Source organism: Mobula hypostoma, chromosome 4, assembly GCF_963921235.1.
Source record: "Mobula hypostoma chromosome 4, sMobHyp1.1, whole genome shotgun sequence".
Lineage (NCBI taxonomy): Eukaryota > Metazoa > Chordata > Chondrichthyes > Myliobatiformes > Myliobatidae > Mobula > Mobula hypostoma.
In genome coordinates, this window is record NC_086100.1 from 1,384,947 (window position 1) to 1,405,959 (window position 21,013).

Here is a 21,013-nt window from a genome sequence, read left to right on the forward strand (position 1 = left end):
GGCAAGAACAGGATACTGACAAAACAAACCAGCAACCACACATGAACCCAGGGCCACTTATATTCCCAGCCCCAAGACGAGCATCAGGTGCCTATAATTAAGCCCAAATAAAACAAGGGACAGCCAGAAGACCTGGAGTCCGGAGTTCATGGACCGGACCGTGAACCAGAACGTGGACTTTACGGACCGGACCATGACAATAGGATTCAATGAGATCCCCTTTCATTCATCTAAACTCCAGTGAATATAGGCCCAGAGCCATCAAACAGTTCTTGTTGTCCTTCTGAAGCCCATCACCCTTACTGAGATGTAAGCCATCAACAGCACCTCACCAGAGTTCTTTATCCTGGGCAGATAGAAGATTGATCGGTCTTATCGCTTCCACTTACACCCCACAACTTCACACGTCTTCCAGGCAAAGATCCTTTCTCTCCCAAGGTTGAGGTCTTTGGAGGCTCTTTTGGGGCTTCTGCTGCTCTGGGTTCTCACGGGATGAGGTAAGGAACCTCCTCTTTTCACAGCCGAGCTTGGGACCGTCTATGTTGGAGTTCGTCAAATACTCCTCATATGTTAATTCTCATCAACTTTCTCTGGACCCTGTCCACTGCCAGCACATTCCAGTTTGGTAAGGTAACTGTGACTAGAAGTAACTGCCAAGTTGTGGACTGATTTCTACTCTATCACTGCTCTCATTATTTTTTACATCTCTCTTAGGTCTCCTCTCAGTTTCTGACACTCCAGCGAAAATAACCCGTTTGTCCAATCTTTACTTGCAACACAGGCCTTCTATCTCAGATGAGCTGAACACCTTTTATGTTCACTTAGAAAGGGAGAATAAAACTACAGTTATGAGGATCCCTGCAGCACCTGGTGACCCTGTGATCTCTGCCTTGGAGGCTGACATCAGGTTGTCTTTCAAGAGGGCAAACCCTTTCAAGACAACAGGCCCCAATGGAGTACCTGCTAGAGTTCTGAAAACCTGTGCCAACCAACTGGCAGGTGTGATCAAAATATTTTGAGTCTCTCAATTGCTGCAGTCGGAAGTTCCCGTCTGCTTCAAACCGGCAACAATCATACCAGTGCCCAAGAAGAGCAGTGTGAACTGCCTTTATGATTACCATCCAGTAGCACTCACATCTACGGTGATGACGTGCTCTGAGAGGTTGGTTATGGTTAGAATCAACACCTGTCTTAGCAGGAATGTGGACCCACTGCAATTTGCTTATCAGCACAATAGGTGCAATCTCAAAGGTTCTTCACACAGCCTTGCATCACCTTGCCAATACTAATGCTTACCTCAGGCAGCTGTTTATTGACTACAGCTCAGTGTTTAACACAATCGTTCCTGCTGTTCTGATCAAAAAGCTTCAAAACCTGGGCCTTTGTACTTTCCTCTGCAACTGGATCCTCAATTTCCTCACCAGAAGATCATAGTCTGCACAGATCAGAAACAACAACTCCTCCTCGCTGACGCTCAACACTGGCACACCTCAGGAATGTGTGCTTGGCCCACTGCACTACTCTCTCTTCACCCATGACTGTGTGGACAGGCACAGCTCAAATGCCATCTATAACTTTGCTGAGACAGGGTTATTGTTTGCAGAATTTCAGAAGGTGATGAGACATACAGGAGCAAGACAGATCAGCTGGTTGAGTGGTGGTGCAGTAACAGCCTTGCACTTAATGCCAAAGAATTGATTGTGGATCTCAGAAAGGGTGAAATGAGGGAACACACACCATTGCTCAGTGTGTCTTCTGAGCAATTTCGAGATTTGGATGCCCTACATATTGATGCAGTTACAAAGAAGGCACGACAGCAGCTCTATTTCATTAGGAGATTCAGTTTGTCATCAAAGGCACTCACAGATTTCTACAGATATACCAGGAAGTGTGTTCTAACTGGCTGCATCACTGTCTGGGGTGGGGTCACTGCACAGGATTGGGAAAAGCTGCAGAAAGTTGTTAACTCAGTCATCCCCATCATGTCCCCAGCATCGAGGACATCTTCAAGGAGTGATGTCTCAAAAAGGCAACATCTTTCATTAAGGACCGTCATCAGCCAGGACCTGCCCTCTTCTCATTGCCAGGAGGCTGAAAGCACACACTCAATGATTCAGGAACAGTTTCATCCTATCTGCCATCAGATTTCTGAATGGACATTAAACCCATGAACTCTGTCTCACTACTTTTTTTCTCTCTCTCCTTGTGCTTCTTACTCTAATCTACAGTACTTATTATTATGCATTGCAATATACTACTGTGGCATAACAACAAATTTCGTGACAACGTATGCCAGTGACAGTAAACCTGATTCTCATAACCCAGACAGCATACCTCCTCTGTGCTCTCGCCACATAACGGGGTGATCTGAACAAACCGAATCCGAATCAGAATCAGATTTAGCTTTTGCAATGTGACTTCCTGAGTCTCACATTCAACACCACGATGAGAAAAGGCAAGCATGTTTTGTGTTGCCCATAACCACCTTATCCACTTGTGTAGTCAGCTTCAGTGAACTATGGACCTGGGGTCCGAGATCTTTCTGTATCTCAATGCTAACCTGGCCCCAACATATCAATGTAGTTATAAAGAAGGCAAGACAGCGGCTATGCTTTATTAGGAGTTTGAACGGATTTGGCATGTCAACAAATACACTCAAAAACTTCTATAGCTGTACGGTAGAGAGCATTCTGACAGGCTGCATCACTGTCTGGTATGGAGGGGCTACTGCACAGGACCGAAAGAAGCTGCAGAGGGTTGTAAATCTGGTCCACTCCATCTTGGGTACCAGCCTACAAAGTAGCCAGGACATCTTCAGGGATCAGTGTCTCAGAAAGGCAGCGTCCATTATTAAGGACCCCCAGCACCCAGGACATGCCCTTTTCTCACTGTTACCATCAGGTAGGAGGTACAGAGTCTGAAGGCACACACTCAGTGATTCAGGAACAGCTTCTTCCCCTCTGCCATCCGATTCCTAAATGGACATTGAATCTTTGGACACTACCTCACTGTTTTAAATATACAGTATTTCGGTTTTTGCACATTTATTAAATATACATATACTGTAACTGATTTACTTGTTTATCTATTATTGTTCTTTTCTCTCTGCTAGATTATGTATTGCATTGAACTGCTGCTGCTAAGTTAACAAATTTCACGTCACATGCCGGTGATAACAAACCTGATTTTGATATTATGGGGTTATCTGTCTACTCTGTCTATGCCTTTCATCATCTTAATGTTAATCTTGTCTGGATTAAACTCCACCTGCTATCACTGCAGCTAAATTTCTCTGCAATGTACATCCTGCTGAACCGTTCAATAACGTTCTCTGCTACCTTTAAACACCAGAGATACTGCAGATACAGATGCTGGAAATCTCGAACCACTCACACAAAATACATTCCTCCTCTGCCTTGAACGAGAGGAAATAACTTCACTCACCTCAACACTAAACTGTTCTCTCAGTCTATGGACTCACTTTCAAGGACTCTTCATCTCATGTTCTCCGTATTTATTGCTTATTTATTTATTATTACTATTTCATTTTTTTCTTATGTCCATTTTGAACTTTGAGGTCAGGTTGTATCTTGATGGGCCAAGAGGGCCTAAATCTGTTGCCATGTATATATTTCAATGCTAGGAGTATTGCGGGGAAGGCAGATGAGTTGAGGGCATGGATTGACACGTGGAATTATGATGTTGTAGCAATTAGTGAAACTTGGCTACAGGAGGGGCAGGACTGGCAGCTTAATATTCCGGGGTTCCGATGTTTCAGATGTGATCGAGGCAGAGGAATGAAAGGTGGGGGGGGTGGTGCGGTAGCATTGCTTGTTAGGGAAAATATTACAGCAGTGCTCAGGCAGGACAGATTAGAGAGCTTGTCTACTGAGTCCTTATGGGTGGAGCTGAGAAACAGGAAAGGTATGGCCACATTAGTGGGATTGTATTACAGACCACCCAATAGTCAACAAGACTTGGAAGAGCAAATCTGCAGAGAGATAGCAGGCAACTGCAGGAAACATAAAGTTGTGGTGGTAGGGGATTTTAATTTTCCATACATTGATTGGGACTCCCATACTGTTAGGGGTCTAGATGGTTTAGAGTTTGTAAAATGTGTTCAGGAAAGTTTTCTAAATCAGTATATAGAGGGACCCCCAATATTGGATCTCCTGTTAGGAAACGAATTAGGGCAAGTGACAGAAGTCTGTGTAGGGGAGCACTTTGGTTCCAGTGATCATAACACCATTAGTTTCAATTTGATCATGGACAAGGATAGATCTGGTCCTAGGGTTGAGGTTCTTAACTGGAAGAAGGCCAAATTTGAAGAAATGAGAAAGGATCTAAAAAGCATGGATTGGGACAGATTGTTCTCTGGCAAAGATGTGATTGGTAGGTGGGAAGCCTTCAAAGAGGAAATTTTGAGAGTGCAGAGTTTGTATGTTCCTGTCAGGATTAAAGGCAAATTGAATAGGAATAAGGAACCTTGGTTCTCAAGGGATATTGCAACTCTGATAAAGAAGAAGAGGGAGTTGTATGAAATGTATAGGAAACAGGGGGGTAAATCAGGTGCTTGAGGAGTATAAGAAGTGCAAGAAAATACTTAAGAAAATCAGGAGGGCAAAAAGAAGACATGAGGTTGCCTTGGCAGTCAAAGTGAAGGATAATCCAAAGAGCTTTTACAAATATATTAAGAGCAAAAGGATTGTAAGGGATAAAATTGGTCCTCTTGAAGATCAGAGTGGTCAGCTTTGTGCGGAACCAAAGGAAATGGGGGAGATCTTAAATAGGTTTTTTGCGTCTGTATTTACTAAGGAAGCTGGCATGAAATCTATGGAATTGAGGGAATCAAGTAGTGAGACCATGGAAACTGTACAGATGGAAAAGGAGGAGGTGCTTGCTGTCTTGAGGAAAATTAAAGTGGATAAATCCCCGGGACCTGACAGAGTGTTCCCTCGGACCTTGAAGGAGACTAGTGTTGAAATTGCAGGGGCCCTGGCAGAAATATTTTAAATGTTGCTGTCTACGGGTGAAATGCCGGAGGATTGGAGAATGACTCATGTTGTTCCGTTGTTTAAAAAAGGATCGAAAAGTAATCCGGGAAATTATAGGCCAGTGAGTTTAACGTCAGTAGTAGGTAAGTTATTGGAGGGAGTACTAAGAGACAGACTCTACAAGCATTTGGATAGACAGGGGCTTATTAGGGAGAGTCAACATGGCTTTGTGCGTGGTAGGTCATGTTTGACCAATCTATTGGAGTTTTTCGAGGAGGTTACCAGGAAAGTGGATGAAGGGAAGGCAGTGGATATTGTCTACATGGACTTCAGTAAGGCCTTTGACAAGGTCCCGCATGGGAGGTTAGTTAGGAAAATTCAGTCGCTAGGTATACATGGAGAGGTGGTAAATTGGATTAGACATTGGCTCGATGGAAGAAGCCAGAGAGTGGTGGTAGAGAATTGCTTCTCTGAGTGGAGGCCTGTGACTAGTGGTGTGCCACAGGGATCAGTGCTGGGTCCATTGTTATTTGTCATCTATATCAATGATCTGGATGATAATGTGGTAAATTGGATCAGCAAGTTTGCTGATGATACAAAGATTGGAGGTGTAGTAGACAGTGAGGAAGGTTTTCAGAGCCTGCAGAGGGACTTGGACCAGCTGGAAAAATGGGCTGAAAAATGGCAGATGGAGTTTAGTACTGACAAGTGTGAGGTATTGCACGTTGGAAGGACAAACCAACGTAGAACATACAGGGTTAATGGTAAGGCATTGAGGAGTGCAGTGGAACAGAGGGATCTGGGAATACAGATACAAAATTCCCTAAAGGTGTCCTCACAGGTAGATAGGGTCGTAAAGAGAGCTTTTGGTACATTGGCCTTTATTAATCGAAGTATTGAGTATAAGAGCTGGAATGTTATGATGAGGTTGTATAAGGCATTGGTGAGGCCGAATCTGGAGTATTGTGTTCAGTTTTGGTCACCAAATTACAGGAAGGATATAAATAAGGTTGAAAGAGTGCAGAGAAGGTCTACAAGGATGTTGCCGGGACTTGAGAAACTCAGTTACAGAGAAAGGTTGAATAGGTTAGGACTTTATTCCCTGGAGCGTAGAAGAATGAGGGGAGATTTGATAGAGGTATATAAAATTATGATGGGTATAGATAGAGTGAATGCAAGCAGGCTTTTTCCACTGAGGCAAGGAGAGAAAAAAACCAGAGGACATGGGTTAAGGGTGAGGGGGGAAAAGTTTAAAGGGAACATTAGGAGGGGCTTCTTCACACAGAGAGTGGTGGGAGTGTGGAATGAGCTGCCAGACGAGGTGGTAAATGGGGGTTCTTTTTTAACATTTAAGAATAAATTGGACAGATACATGGATGGGAGGTGTATGGAGGGATATGGTCCGTGTGCAGGTCAGTGGGACTAGGCAGAAAATGGTTCGGCACAGCCAAGAAGGGCCAAAGGGCCTGTGTCTGTGCTGTAGTTTCTATGGTTCTATGGTTCTATGTTTTATGATCTGTCTATGGAGGATCCTTCTTCAGTCCTGATGAAGGTTCACGGCCTAAAACATTGGCCATTTATTTCCCCTCTAGAGATGATGATGGACTTGCTGAGTTCCTTCTTTACTCTCCACGCTGTCACCACCTACATTCTTGATCTACTTACATCTCATATTCTCATCAGAAGATTCTATCTGGCTCCATCACCACCTCTGGCACAGAGTTCCACATTTCCACCACGCTGCAAAGACATAACCATCAGATACCTTAAAGTTCAAAGTTCAAAGTTCAAAGTATATTTATTATCAAGGCACATAAATGTCACCATATACAACCTACAGATTCATTTTCTTGTGGGCATTCACAGTAAATACAAAGAAAACCAGTAGAATCAATGTAAGACCACATGCAACACAGACAAACAACCAATATGCAAAAGACAACAAAGTGTGCAAATACAAAGGAAAAAAAGAAATAATAAAAAATAAATAAATAAATAAATAGATAGATAAATAAGCATTACATCTCGAGAACGTGAGATGAAGAATCTTTGAAAGTGAGTCCGTTGGTTGTGGGGACAGTGCTGGGGCAAGTGAAGTTCCCCCTCTGGCTCAGGAGCCTGATGGTTGAGGGGTAATAACGGTTCCTGAATCTGGTGGTGTGGGTCCTGATACCTTCTTCCTGATTACTGCAGCAAGAAGAGAGCATAATCTTGATAGTTTGGTCCTTGATGACAACTGTGGCTTTCCTGCAACAACAAATAGTAGCCAAGATGTGGGGTTGAGATTGCAAAGGGAGCATATAACAAAGGTAATGACACAATTGGAATGGGGGACTTTAATATGCAAGGGGATTGAGAAAATAAGGTTGGCATCGCATCACAAGAGAGGGAATTTGTTGAATACCTATGAGATGGCTTTTTAGAGCATCTTGTGCTTGAGCCTACTCAGGGAAAAATTGATAGAGTGTTGTGTAATAACCCAGATCTTATTAGTCAGTTTAATGTAAAGGAACCCTTAGGAGGCAGTGATCATAATATGAGTGAATTCATACTGCAATTTGAGAGGGAGAAGCATCAGTTACATGTATCAGTATCATAATGGAATAAAGGCAATTACAGAGGCATGAATGAGGAGCTTGTCCAGCTGGATTGGAGGAGATACTGGTAGGGATGATGGCAGTGCAGAGATGGCTGAAGTTTCTGTGAATAGTTCACAAGGCAAAGGATAGATATGTCCCACAGAGGAAGTTGTTCTCAAGTGGCAGGACAAGGCAACCATGGCTGACAAGAGAAGTTAAGCACTGCATGAAAGCCAAAGGAAAGGGCATATAAGGTAGCAAAAGTAAGTGAGAAGTTAGATGATTGGGAAGCTTTTAAAATCCAGCAAAAGGCAACTAAAAAAAGCTGTAAGGAAGGAAAAGACAAAATATGAGGGCAAAGTAGCCAATCATATAAAGCAGGATACCTAACGTTATATATCAGTTATATAAAGATTAAAAGGGTCGTGAGAATTGATATTCAACCACTGGAAAATGATGCTGGTGAGGTAGAAATGGGGGACAAAGAAATGGAGGATGAACTTAATGAGTACTTTGCATCTGTCTTCATTGTGGAAGACACTAGCAGTGTGCCAGAGGTCCGTGAGAGTCAGGGAGCTGGAGTGAGTGCCATTGCTATTACAAAGGAAAACGTGCTTGGCAACCTCAAAGGTCTCAAGGTGGGTAAGTCACCTGGACCAGATGGACAACATCCCAGAGTCCTGAGAGAGGTTGCTGAAGAGATAACAGTTGCATTGGTCATGATCTTTCAAGAATCACTTGATTCTGGCATGGTCCTGGAGGACTGAAAGATTGCAAATGTCACCCCACTCTCTAAGAAGGGAGGAAGGCAAAAGAAAGGAAACTATTGACCAGTTACCCTAACCTCAATGGTTAGGAAGGTGTTGGAGTCTATTATTAAGGATGAGCTTTCGGGTACTTGGAGACTAATGATAAAATAAGTCAAAGTCAGCATGGTTTCTGTGAAGGGAAATCTTGTCTGACAAATCTGATAGAATTCTTCGAGGAAGTAACAAGCAAGGTGGACAAAGGAGAGGCAATGGATGTATTTACTTGGATTTTCAGAAGCCATTTGATCAGGTGCCACACATGAGGCTGCTTAACAAGGTAAAATGCTATGGCGTTACAGGAAAGATACTGGCATGTATAGAGGAATGGCTGACAGGCGGGAAGCAGCGAGTGGGAAGAAAAGGGGCCTTTTCTGGTTGGCTGCTGTTGACTAGTGGTGTTCCTCAGGGTCAGTATTGGGACTGCTACTTCTCACATTGTTTGTCAATGATTTGGATAATGGAATTGATGGCTTTTTGGTAAAGTTTGTGATTGATACAAAGATAGGTGGAGGGGTAGGAAGTGCTGAGGAAGCAATGCAATTGCAGCAGGACTTAGACAAATTGGAAGAATGGGCAAAAAAGTGTCAGATGGAATACAGTGTTGGGAAATGTATGATAATGCATTTTTGTAAAAGGAACAATGGTGTGGACTATTTTCTAAATGGAGAGAAGGTTCAAACATCAGAGGTGCAGAGGGACTTAGGAGTCCTCATGCAAGACTCCCAGAAGGTTAATTTACAGGTTGAATCTGTGGTAAAGAAGACAAATGCAATGTTGGCATTTATTTCGAGGGAAATAGAATATAAAAGCAAGGCGATAATACAGGGTCTTTATAAGACACCAGTCAGGCCGCACTTGGAGTATTGTCAACCGTTTTGGGCCCCGTATCTCAGAAAGGATGTGTTGTCATTGGAGAGAGTCCAGAGGAGATTCATGAGGATGATTCTATGAATAAAGGGGTAAACATATGAGGAGTGTTTGGCAGCTTAGGGCCTGTACTCACTGGAATTTACGTTTGTGGAAGAATATGTGGGAATCTCATTGAAACCTAACGAATGTTGAAAGTACTAGACAGGGCGGATGTGGAGAGGAGGATTCCTATGGTGAGGGTATCCAGAACAGAGGGCACAGCCTCAAAATTGAGGGGCAAACCTTTAGAACAAAGGTAAAGAGTTCTGTGGAATCTGTGGAATACTCTGCCAGAGACTGTGATGGAGGTCAAGTCCATGGGTATACTTAATGCAGAAGTTGATCATTTTCTAATTGGTCTGGCATCAAAGCAGGTGTATGGAATTGAGTGGGATCTGGGATCAGCCATGATGGAATGGCAGAGCAGACTTGATGGGCTGAATGGCTTAATTCTGCTCCTATATCTTATGGTCCTGTGGGCTTAACACTGCATGTAGATGTGCTCAATGGTGGGGAGGGCTTTACCTGTGATGGACTGACCATGTCAATTACTTTTGTAGGATATTCCATTCAAGGGCATTGGTGTTTCCATACTAGGCTGTGATGTAACCCTTTCCAATCACCTTGAATCAAAGCCTTGGTTTTCGATCTGCTCCACGGATTATTTAAAGTGGGGTGTTGTGGTTATACCTGGGTTTAGTGCACTGCAAAACCTGCATCTGACATCAAATTATAGAACATAGAACACAGACATAGAAATCTACAGCACATTACAGGCCCTTCGGCCCACAATGTTGTGCCAACCATGCAACCTACTCTAGAAATTGCTTAGAATTTCCCTAGTGCACAACCCTCTATTTTTCTAAGCTCCATGTACCTATCTAAGAGTCTCTTAAAAGACCCTATTGTATCCGCTTCCACCACTGTCGCTGGCAGCCCATTCCACGCACTCACCACTCTCTGTGTGAAAAACTTACCCCTGACATCTCCTCTGTACCTACTTCCAAGCACCTTCAAACTGTGCCCTCTCGTGCTAGCCATTTCAGCCTCTGACTATCCACATGATCAATGCCTCTCGTCATCTTATACACCTCAATCAGGTCACCTCTCATCCTCCATCGCTCCAAGGAGAAAAGGCCAAGTTCACTCAACCTATTCTCATAAGCTACACCCTCCAATCCAGGCAACACCCTTTTAAATCTCCTCTGCACTCTGCAAACCAAATTATGGTTTGGTTTTGCTGTGTTTGTACCTAGATTAGGAGTGTATGGTGTGTCCAGGGAGGAGTAACCCACCATTGGGCCCCACCATACACTTAGCTTAAGTAGCTGTTCGAATGCAACAGTGGCCACACTTCAGTACACCGCTTGGACAGGCAGCTTTCATACCCTGATGAGACAGAGACGTACCTGACCCAGCATGTGAAGCCAGCTCCCACGGACTGGGCAGATGAGATCAACAGTGAGATCCAACGATCAGGAAGGCGATTCTGTAACGCTTTGTGAGAGCAAAGGGTATGCCGAGGCACATTAGAAGTCGTAGTCATCCACTGAAACCAGTTGCGATGACTACTCGTACCACTGGACCCTGACTTCTGAGTCGAGAGGGTGGAACTGCTCTAGTGTAACTTTAAAAACTCTCCCGCACAGGTCTCCGGTCATCAACATGTATAGTAGGCAACCAACACCACCTATTGTGGTTTTACCTGGGTTTTGTGCATCTGACATCAAGTGTGAGCATTGGTCCCTTTGAGGACATACCGGACAATCCATACCCAACACAAAAGCCATGGAAGGACCAAGAAATTCACAGTGTGTTGAAGGCTAGATCTATGGCATTCAAGACCGGTGATTTCGAACTATACAAGAAGTCCAGGTACAACTTACAGAAAGCCATTTTAAGAGTGAGAAAACAATTCTGATCAAACTAGAGTTGGAATCAAATGCACATCAACTCTGGGAGGGTTTCCTACAAAGTGAAGACTGACATCATGAATGGCTGTGATGCATCACTTCCAGACAAACTCAACACCTTCTACACACAGTTTGAAAGGGAGATTAAAACTGCATCTATATGAATCCCTGCAGCACCCGGTGACCCTGTGATCTCTGTCTAGTCAGAACATCTTTCAAAAGAGTGAACCCTCACAAGGCATCAGGCCCTGATGGTATACCTGGTAGGCTACTGAAATTCCATGCTAACCAGACTGTTCAAGGCCGTCTTCAATCTTTCACTACTGCTGTCAGAGGTTCCCATCTGCTCCAATCATTCCTGTGTCCAAGAACAGCAGGGTGAGCTGCCTCTATGTATACTGTATCGCCCAGTGATACATCCACTGTGATGAAGTACTTTGAGAAGTTGGTCGTGGCTAGAATCAACTCCTGTCTGAGTAATGACCTGGAACCACTGGAATTTACCTATCATCACAGTCGGTCTACAGAGGATGCAATCTCACTGGCCTTGAATCACCTGGACAATAGCAATATGTACGTGAGGCTGCTGTTTATTGATTACATCTTAGTGTTCAACACAATCAAACCCTCAGTTCTAATCGACAAGCTCCAAAGCCTGGGTCTCTATACCTCCCTCTGCAACTGGATCCTCGATTTTCTCACCAGGAGACCACATCCTATGGGCAACCAAAGTAGCGTCTCCTCCTCACTGACGATCAGCAATGGCGCACGTCAAGGATGAGTGCTTAACCCACTGGTCCACTCGCTCCACACCCATGAGTATGTGGCCAGGCACAGCTCAAATGCAGATGACACAACTTTTGTTGTTGGATTTCATATGATGATGAGAGGGTGCACAGGAGCAAAGCAGATCAGTTGGTTAAGTGGTGCCACATCAACAACCTTGCACTGAATGTGAGTAAGACAAGGAATTGATTGTGGACTTTAAGAAGATGAAGTTGAGGGAACACACACCAATCCTCATTGAGGGATCAACAGTGGAAAGGATAATCAGTTTCAAGCTTCTTTTTGTCAACGTTTTTGAATATCTATCTTGGGCCCAACATTTTGATGCAATTACAAAGAAGGCACAACAGTAGCTAGATTTCATTAGGAGCTTGAAGACAATTTGTATGTCACCAAAGACTCGCAAATTTCTGCAGATGTACGGTGGAGAGCATTCTAACTAGTTGCATCACCATCTGGTGTGGAGGGGTCACTGCACAGAATTGGAAAATGCTGCAGAAAGTTGTAAACCTAGCCAGCTCCATCAAGCATCTCTAGGAAGAGGTACAGTCGACGTCAAGCTGAGACCCTTCGTCAGGACTAACTGAAAGAAGAGCTAGTAAGAGATTTGAAAGTGGGAGGGGGAGGGGGACTCCTGTCTCCCTTTCCCCCACCACCACTCTGCAACCCTGTCTCCCTCACATTCCATGAGCTACTCCTGGGCCCTCGGAGGCTCCTTCTTCCTCTCATCCCAACCCTCTCCTCTCCACTGACACCCCCAGCCTCCCTCCCCCACCCCCCTCTTATCCCAGCTCTCATCCGTGCTGGGTCTTTACCATCACCTCCGACCTTCAACTCTCTGAGGCAGAACGCTCTGTCGTCAGTAAGGGCCTCATCTTTGTCCCCCTTCGCCCACACCTCAGCGAGTTCCATGTTCACCAGGACACTGAACTCTTCTTCCGCCAGCTCCGTCTTCCAGTCTACTTCTTCAGCAAGGACTCTCCCACCCCCACCGATGACCCCTTCTCCCATCTTCAACCCTCTTCCTCTTCATGGACACCCCGCTCTGGTCTTCTGCCTGCTCTGGATCTCTTTATTGCTAACTGCTGACGGGACATCAACCATCTTGACTTCACCGCACCTCGTTCCCATTCCAACCTCACTCCTTCCGAACGCTCTGCTCTCCACTCCCTCCGCACTAATCCTAACCTTACTATGAAAACCGCTGATAACGGAGGTGCTGTTGCAGTCTGGCACACTGACCTCTACCTTGCCAAGGCACAGTGACACCTCGCGGATACCTCCCGACAACTCACGGATACCTCCTCTTATTTACCCCTTGATCATGACCCCACTAAGGAGCACCAGGCTATTGTCTCCCACACCATCACTGACTTTATCCACTCAGGGGATCTCCCATCCACTGCTACCAACCTTATAGTTCCCACACCCCACACTTCCCGTTTCTACCTCCTACCCAAGATCCACAAACCTGCCTGTCCTGGTAGACCTATTGTCTCAGCTTGCTCCTGCCCCACCAAACTCATTTCTGCATACCTTGACAAGGTTTTATCCCCCCTTGTTCAATCCCTTCTTACCTATGTTCGTGACACTTCTCATGCTCTGAAACTTTTCGATGATTTTAAGTTCCCTGGCCCCCACCGCTTTATTTTCACCAACCCCCTCCCCCTCCCACTTTCAAATCTCTTACTAGCTCTTGTTTAAGTTAGTCCTGACGAAGGTTCTCGGCCCAAAATGTCGACTGTACCTGTTCCTAGAGATGGTGCCTAGCCTGCTGCGTTCATCAGCAACTTTGATGTGTGTTGCTTGAAATTCCAGCACCTGCAGATTTCCTGGTGTTCGCAGCTCCATAATGGGCACTTGCCTCCCCATCGTGGACACCTTCAAAAGGAGATGCCTCAAAAAGGCAGCATCCATCATTAAGGACCCTCCTCGCCCTCTTCTCATTGCCACCATCAATACAAGATTAAAGTCAAAGTTGGCCTCTGACAGATAATGGATGGAAAGCACTTCTTCCCACAGGAAAATGAATCTCAGGGTTGTATATGGTGACATATATGTACATTGACAATAAATTTATTTTGCACTTTAAATTCAAAATTTCACCATGACGATAAACATAAACACAAGAGCTCCTGCAGATGCAAGAAATTGAGAGCAACACACAAAAAATGCCGGAGGAACTCAGCAGGTCAGGCAGCATCTGTGGGATGGAAGGAGCAGTTAACATTACAGGCTGAGACCCCTTCTCGTGACGGGAAAGGAAGATGCCGGAATAAGAAGGTGGGGGAGGGGAAGAAGGACCAGCCGGAAGTGAGAGGTGCAACCAAGTGGGAGGAGGGAATCTGGGAGGGGATGGGTGGAAAGATAAAGGGCTGGAGAATAAGGAATCTGATGGGAGAGGAGCGTAACCATGGGAGAAAGGGAAGGAGGAAGGGCAATAGGAGGAGGTGATAGGCAGATGAGAGAAGAGTTCAGAGGCTAGAGTGGGGAATTGAAACAGAGGGAAGAGGGAGGGGTAAAATCACCGGAAGCTGAGGAAAAAGGCATTTGTGCCACCTGGTTGGAGACTATCGAAGTGCTGTTCCCCTGATCTGAGAGTGGCCTCATCAAGGCAGAAGAGGACAGATACGTCAGAATAGGAATTGAACTGCATTGGGACTGGGAAGTCTTGCTTTTTATATCAGAATCAGAATTGGGTTTAATTCATGTAATATCACCCTGTCCGCAACCATTGACCCACTCCCCACACACACACACAGTGACAGCAGTTTGTATCCTGTCCACAACCATTGACCCAATCCACACACACACACACACACACACACACACACACACACACACACACACCAACTGGAAGGACAAAGGCAGCAAAAGCTTGGCTTTCAGCATCTCCTGGAAGTTGCTATCCAATCAACACTCCATTCTGAACTAGAAGTTCCTCACTGATCCTTCATTGTCACTTGATCAACATCGGACATAGAGCTTTACAGAACTTTCCAGTCCATGAGGTTATGTCAACCTTTGAATCTACTCTAAGATCAATCTAACTGTTCTCTTCCACAATAGCTTCCAATTTCTCTCATCCATGTGCCTATCTCAGATTATCTTATATACCCCTCAAATATCAGCTTCTACCCAAATGTATCTGCCTGTACACGGCCCTGCCAATGTGTTCCACACACCCACCACTCTCTGCGTAAAACTGTAAGCCTAACCTCCCCACTTGGCTTCCCTCAAATTACCTTAAAATTATATCCCTTTGTATTGGTACTTGGATAGGAGATGATATGGAGAGGTGCTGGTCTAACACAGGAAAATGGGTTAAATGAGGGAAGATATCATGGTTGGAATGGACAAGATGGGCTGTAGGGTTCAGTCGTTCTGTCGAATCCCAATGTGCAGTCAGAAAGGGTAAATCTCTCCCTCAAGTACTGAGCTTTGTGTCGCGATGATCCCTGTGCCTGGTCCTTGCCCAGAACGACAGTGTTAATGTGTGGCTGAGTGTCTATCAGTTGTTCGTTGGCAAATCAACAAATTGCAGAGAAATGCCAGGATGTGGGTAAATGTCAGAGTGATGAAATGGCAAACAGATATTTCCTTTCATGTAACTTCCTTTTCCTACAAGATGTATCCAAGTAGGTGAGAATCAGCTTCCTAAAAAACAAGTGACATTGCGCACGGTTGGGTAAAGGCATTGGGTCCTCAGAGGGACAGGTGATGAGATAGATCCTCATTGGGTAAAGGCATTGGGTCCTCAGAGGAACAGGTGATGAGATAGATCCTCATTGGGTAAAGGCATTGGGTCCTCAGAGGGACAGGTGATGAGATAGATCCTCATTGGGTAAAGGCATTGGGTCCTCAGAGGGACAGGTGATGAGATAGATCCTCATTGGGTAAAGGCATTGGGTCCTCAGAGGGACAGGTGATGAGATAGATCCTCATTGGGTAAAGGTATTGGGTCCTCAGAGGGACAGGTGATGAGATAGATCCTCATTGGGTGAAGGCATTGGGTTCTCAGTAGGACAGGTCCTCATAGGGTAAAGGCATTGGGTCCTCATTAAGACAGGTCCTCATTGGGTAAAGGCATTGGGTCCTCAGTAAGACAGGTGATGAGATCCTGATCAACATTGAACATAGAATAGTACAGTACAGGAACAGGTCCTTCGGCTCATAATGTTGTGTCAAACCAATTAAATTAGTAATCAAATAGCCAACTAAACTAATCTCTTCTGCCTACACAACGTCCACATCCTTCCATTTTCCTCACATCCATCTGCCTATCAAAACGTCTCTTAAAAGTCTGTAATCTATCTGCCTCTACCACCACCCCAGGCAGCACATTCCAAGCACCCACCACTCTCTGTGTAAAAAACTTGCCCCTCACATCTCCTTTGAATTAAACTCCTCTCATCTTAAATACATGTCCTCTGGTGTTAGATATTTCAACTCTGGGAAAAGATACTGACTGCCTACTCTATCTATGTCTCTCATAGTCTATGAGCCCCAATCAGATCTCCACCCTCAGCCTCCGCCGCTCCAGAGAAAGTAACCCAAGTTTATTCAACCTCTCATAAAAGCACATGCCCTCTAATCCAGGCAACGTCCTGGTGAGCCTCTTCTGCACCCTCTCCAAATCCTCGACATCTTCCTATAATGGGGGAAATGATCAGACTGTACGAGTAGTTCAGATGTAGCCAAACGAGAGTTCTATAAACCTGCAACATAACTTCCTGCAGTAACAGTATGATTGCCAGGATGTCCACTTCTACACACAATAAACCACAGGATCCTCCCCTGTGAAAATATTCAATAAAATAGCCCACTTTATCAGGTCAATACTCTTCCAAGTGTTGCTCTGTAGGCAAAATGCTTGTTTCTGAGTCTGAGTAGTCGCAGGAGGCACAGGACTGGTTTTGGGCCTGCTTCGAGTTGGTGGGCTGGGCCATGTTCAAGGACATGGAGTTTAGAACGATGAGGGGGATCTCGTTGAGATGTTTTGAATATTGAAATAGAGTGGATGTGGAGAGCATGTTTCCATTAGAGGGGCAGTCGAGGACCAGAGGGCACAGCTTCAGAATAGAGGGACGACCTTTTATAACAGAGATGAGGAGGGATTTCCTAAGCTAGAGGATGGTGAAGCTGTAGAATTCTTTGCCACGGACGGCTGTGGAAGAAAATTCATTGAGTGTATTTAAAGTGGAGGTTGATAGGTTCCTCATTAGTCAGGGTGTCAAAGGTTATGGGGAGAAGGCAGGAGAGGGATAATAAATCAGCCATGATGAAATGGTGGAACAGACTGGATGGGCCAAATGGCCTGATTCAGTTCCTATCTCTCATGGTCTACGGAACGTCAGAGGACCTGAATGAATACACCAGGGTCCAAACGCAACCTCCCATTCAAAATGGCAGTTGCAGACCAAACTTGAATCATTGAAGGATGCTTAACAGGTGTGGCAGGGCTTGAATGTGATTCACTTCTCATAAAGTGAAACCAAGCAACACAGGTCACAACAGGGTCAATGCCTTCTCTGCTCAGTTTGACTGTCAAAACATGGAGGAATCTTAGCAAAGCCCTTAACTGCCGAAGACCCTGTGATTCTATTCTCTGAGGACAACATGAGAGTACCCTTCAGGAGGCTGAACCCATGGAAGGCACCTGGCACACTGGGGGTACCTGGCTGGGTACTGAAGACCTGAGCTGATCAACTGTTCACTGAGATTTTTAACAGCCGCTTCGGCAGTCTGAGGTACTCGCCTGCTTCAAGCAGGCTTCAATTATGCTGGTGCCTAAGAAGAACATGGTAATTTGCCTCAATGATCATTGTCCAGGAGCACTTACACCCTCTGTGATGAAGTGTGGTGAGGCTGCTGATGAAACACATCAACTCTGCCTGAGAAGTGACCTTGATACTCTCCAATTTGCCCACCGGAGCAATGGATCCACTGCAGATGGCATTTCAATGGCTCTTCATCAACTCTGGAACATCTGCATAGCAAAGATGCATACATCAGGATGCTCTTTATCAATTACAGCTCTGCATTCAATACTATCATCTCCTCAAAACTAATCAATAAGCTTCGAAGCCTTGGCCTCAATACCTCCTTGTGCAATTGGATCCTCGATATCCTCACTTGTAGACCTCAGTCAGTTCAGATTAGCAACAACATCACCACAATCTCCTTCAGCACAGGTGCACCACAGGGATGTGTGTTTAGCTCCCTACTAGACTTGCTTTATACCCATGACTGTGAGACTAAGCATTGCTCCAATGCCTTATTTAAGTTTGCTGCTGACACCACTATGTTTTGGCCGATTCAAAGTTTGTGATGAATCAGCACATGGGAGAGATTTGAAATCTAGCTGAATGGTGCCTCAACAACTTGTCACTCAAAATAGCAAAATCAAAGAACTGATTATTGACTACAGGGGGAGGATACCTGAAGTGTTTGAGCCAGTCCTCATTGAGGGATTGGAGATGGACAGAGTCAGTAACTTTAAAGTTTCTTGGTGTTATCATTTCAGAGTATCTGTCCTACAACCAGTTGCAACTGCCATTACAAAGAAAGCACAACTTTCTTAGAAGTCTCTACTTTCCTAGAACTTCGACCTTCTTAGAAGTTTGCGTAGATTTGGCATTATCATCTAAAACTATTGTTTGTGATGTCTCCCTGCTCGCTGAGAAAACAGAGACACCTCCTTCTCCCTTATTAGGGAAAGAGAGAGAGCCTGTGGTATGTTGAATACCGCGTGAAACGCGAAGTCTTTGGGGTAACTGTAAGTCTGTGTCTTTGCCACAGCCTTGCTCATGCTTGAGTGCCCGGTGGCGGGTGCTGATGCTTTTTTTTGCCAGTGGGGGGAGGGGGGAATGTTGCTTGCTGCCGCTTACGTGCAGGAGGGAGGGGAGCTGGGAGGGACTTTAGGGTTCTAACACTTAACTGTTATTCATTCTTAGGGGCACTGTTCTGTTTTTGTGGATGGTTGCGAAGAAAAAGCATTTCAGGAAATATATTGTATACATTTCTCTGCATGAAATTGAACTTTTGAACCTTTGAACTATGACCAACGTCTATGTATGGTGTAGAGTAGATTGACTGGCTAAACCACAGCCTGGTACGGAAACACCAATGCTCAGGAACTGTTGATATTTCAGGTCATGATGGAGGATCTTAGTCTAAAATATTGGCCATTTCTTTTCCCCTGTAGAAGCTGCCTGACCCTCTGAGATCCTACAGCAGAGTGTCTATTGCTCTGGATTCCAGCACTTGTAATCTCTGCTGTTTCCTTTGAAATTTATAAATTTAATTTTTAGTTATTTAGAGATACAGCGTGAAACAGGCTCTTACGGCCCAACAAGCCACACCTCCCAGCAACATACCTATCCAACACTAGCCTCATTGCAGGACAATTTACAATGACCAGTTAACCTACCAACAGTACGTCTTTGGACGGTGGAAACTGGGGCACCCAGAGGGAACCCATGGGAAGGACATTCAAACTCATTAAAGAGGAAGCTGGAATTGAACTCCGAATTCTGATATCCCCAGCTGTGATAGCATCTAACTAACCCCGACACCGCCATGGCATCTACTTTTCTTTTGATTCGATGTCATTCATTTCCTGAAAATTTAAATGTCTCGTAGCTTTCCTTATTTTTGGAAAAGAAACATGTAATTTGTGAAATGTAGAAATGAGTTTGACAGAGTGAAATGGCTGGAGTGTAATACGAAGGTAACTAACATTGTCTGTACACTGGGCTGATGGACCTTTCACTTCTTCCCCTGCACCATCCAAGAAGACAAAGTCTCCTCCCAGGGCACAGTGGCTTTCTGGGTACTTTCCCAGGTACCCTCCTAGGGTACTTTCTGATGCTATTGGTTGGTACCATTGTGTATAGGACTATAACACCATCAGAGCAAAATTAGGCCATTTGGCCCATGGAGTCTGCTTCATTATTTTTGCATGGCTGATCCATTTTTCCTCTCCGCCCCAATATCCTGCCTTCTCCCCACCTTCCTTCATACCCTGACTAGTCAACCTCTGCCTTACTGTACATAAACCTTGGCCTCCATGGATGTCCGTGGCAAGGAATTCCTCAGATTCGCCACTCTCTGGTTGATGAAATTCCTCCTCGTCTCCATTCTAAAGCTGCTCAATCCTGAAATCATTTTCATAATCCTCCTCTGAACCCTCTCCAGTGTCTAAGATAAGGGGCTGAAAACTGCTCAGAGTTCTCTAAGTAAGTATAGTGCAGAAGGTCGTCACAGTTGACAGGATGCAGAGCTGGAGTGAGAAGTGGCAGATGGAGTTCAACCTGGAAAAGTGTGAAGACATTCACTTTGGAAAGTTGAATTTCACTTTAATGGCAGGATTTTTAGCTGTATCGAGGAATAGGGGGAGCTTGGGTTCATGTCCGTAGGTCTCTCAAAGTTACCACACAAGTTGATGGAGTGGTTAGGAAGGCATTAGGAAGTTGTGTTGACCATCATTAGTTAGGGTATTGCGTTCAAGGGACATAGACCCTAAGACATAGGAGCAGAATTAGGCCCTTTGACCCATCGAGTCTGCTCTGGCATTCAAGCATGGCTGATCGTTTTCTCCCCTCCTCAACCCCATTCCCCAGCATTCTCCCCATAGGCTTTGATGCTATGTTCAATCAATCTCTGCCCTAAATATACCCAATGACCTGGCCTCCACAGCTGCCTGTGGTAATAAATTGCACAAATTCACCACCCTCTGGCTAAAGAAATTTCTCTGCATCTCTATTTTAAATAGACGCCCTCTATCCTGAGGCTGTGCCCTCTTGTCCTAGACTCCCCACCATGTGAAACATCTTTTCCACATCTACTCTGTTTAGGCCTTTCAACATTCAAAAGGTTTTAATGAGATCCCCCCTCATCCTCCTGAATTCCAGTGAGTACCCAGTGCTATCAAACATTCTTTATATGATAATCCTTTCAGTCCTGAAATCATCCTTGTGAACCTCCTGTAAACCCTCTGCAATGCCAGCACATCTTTTCTT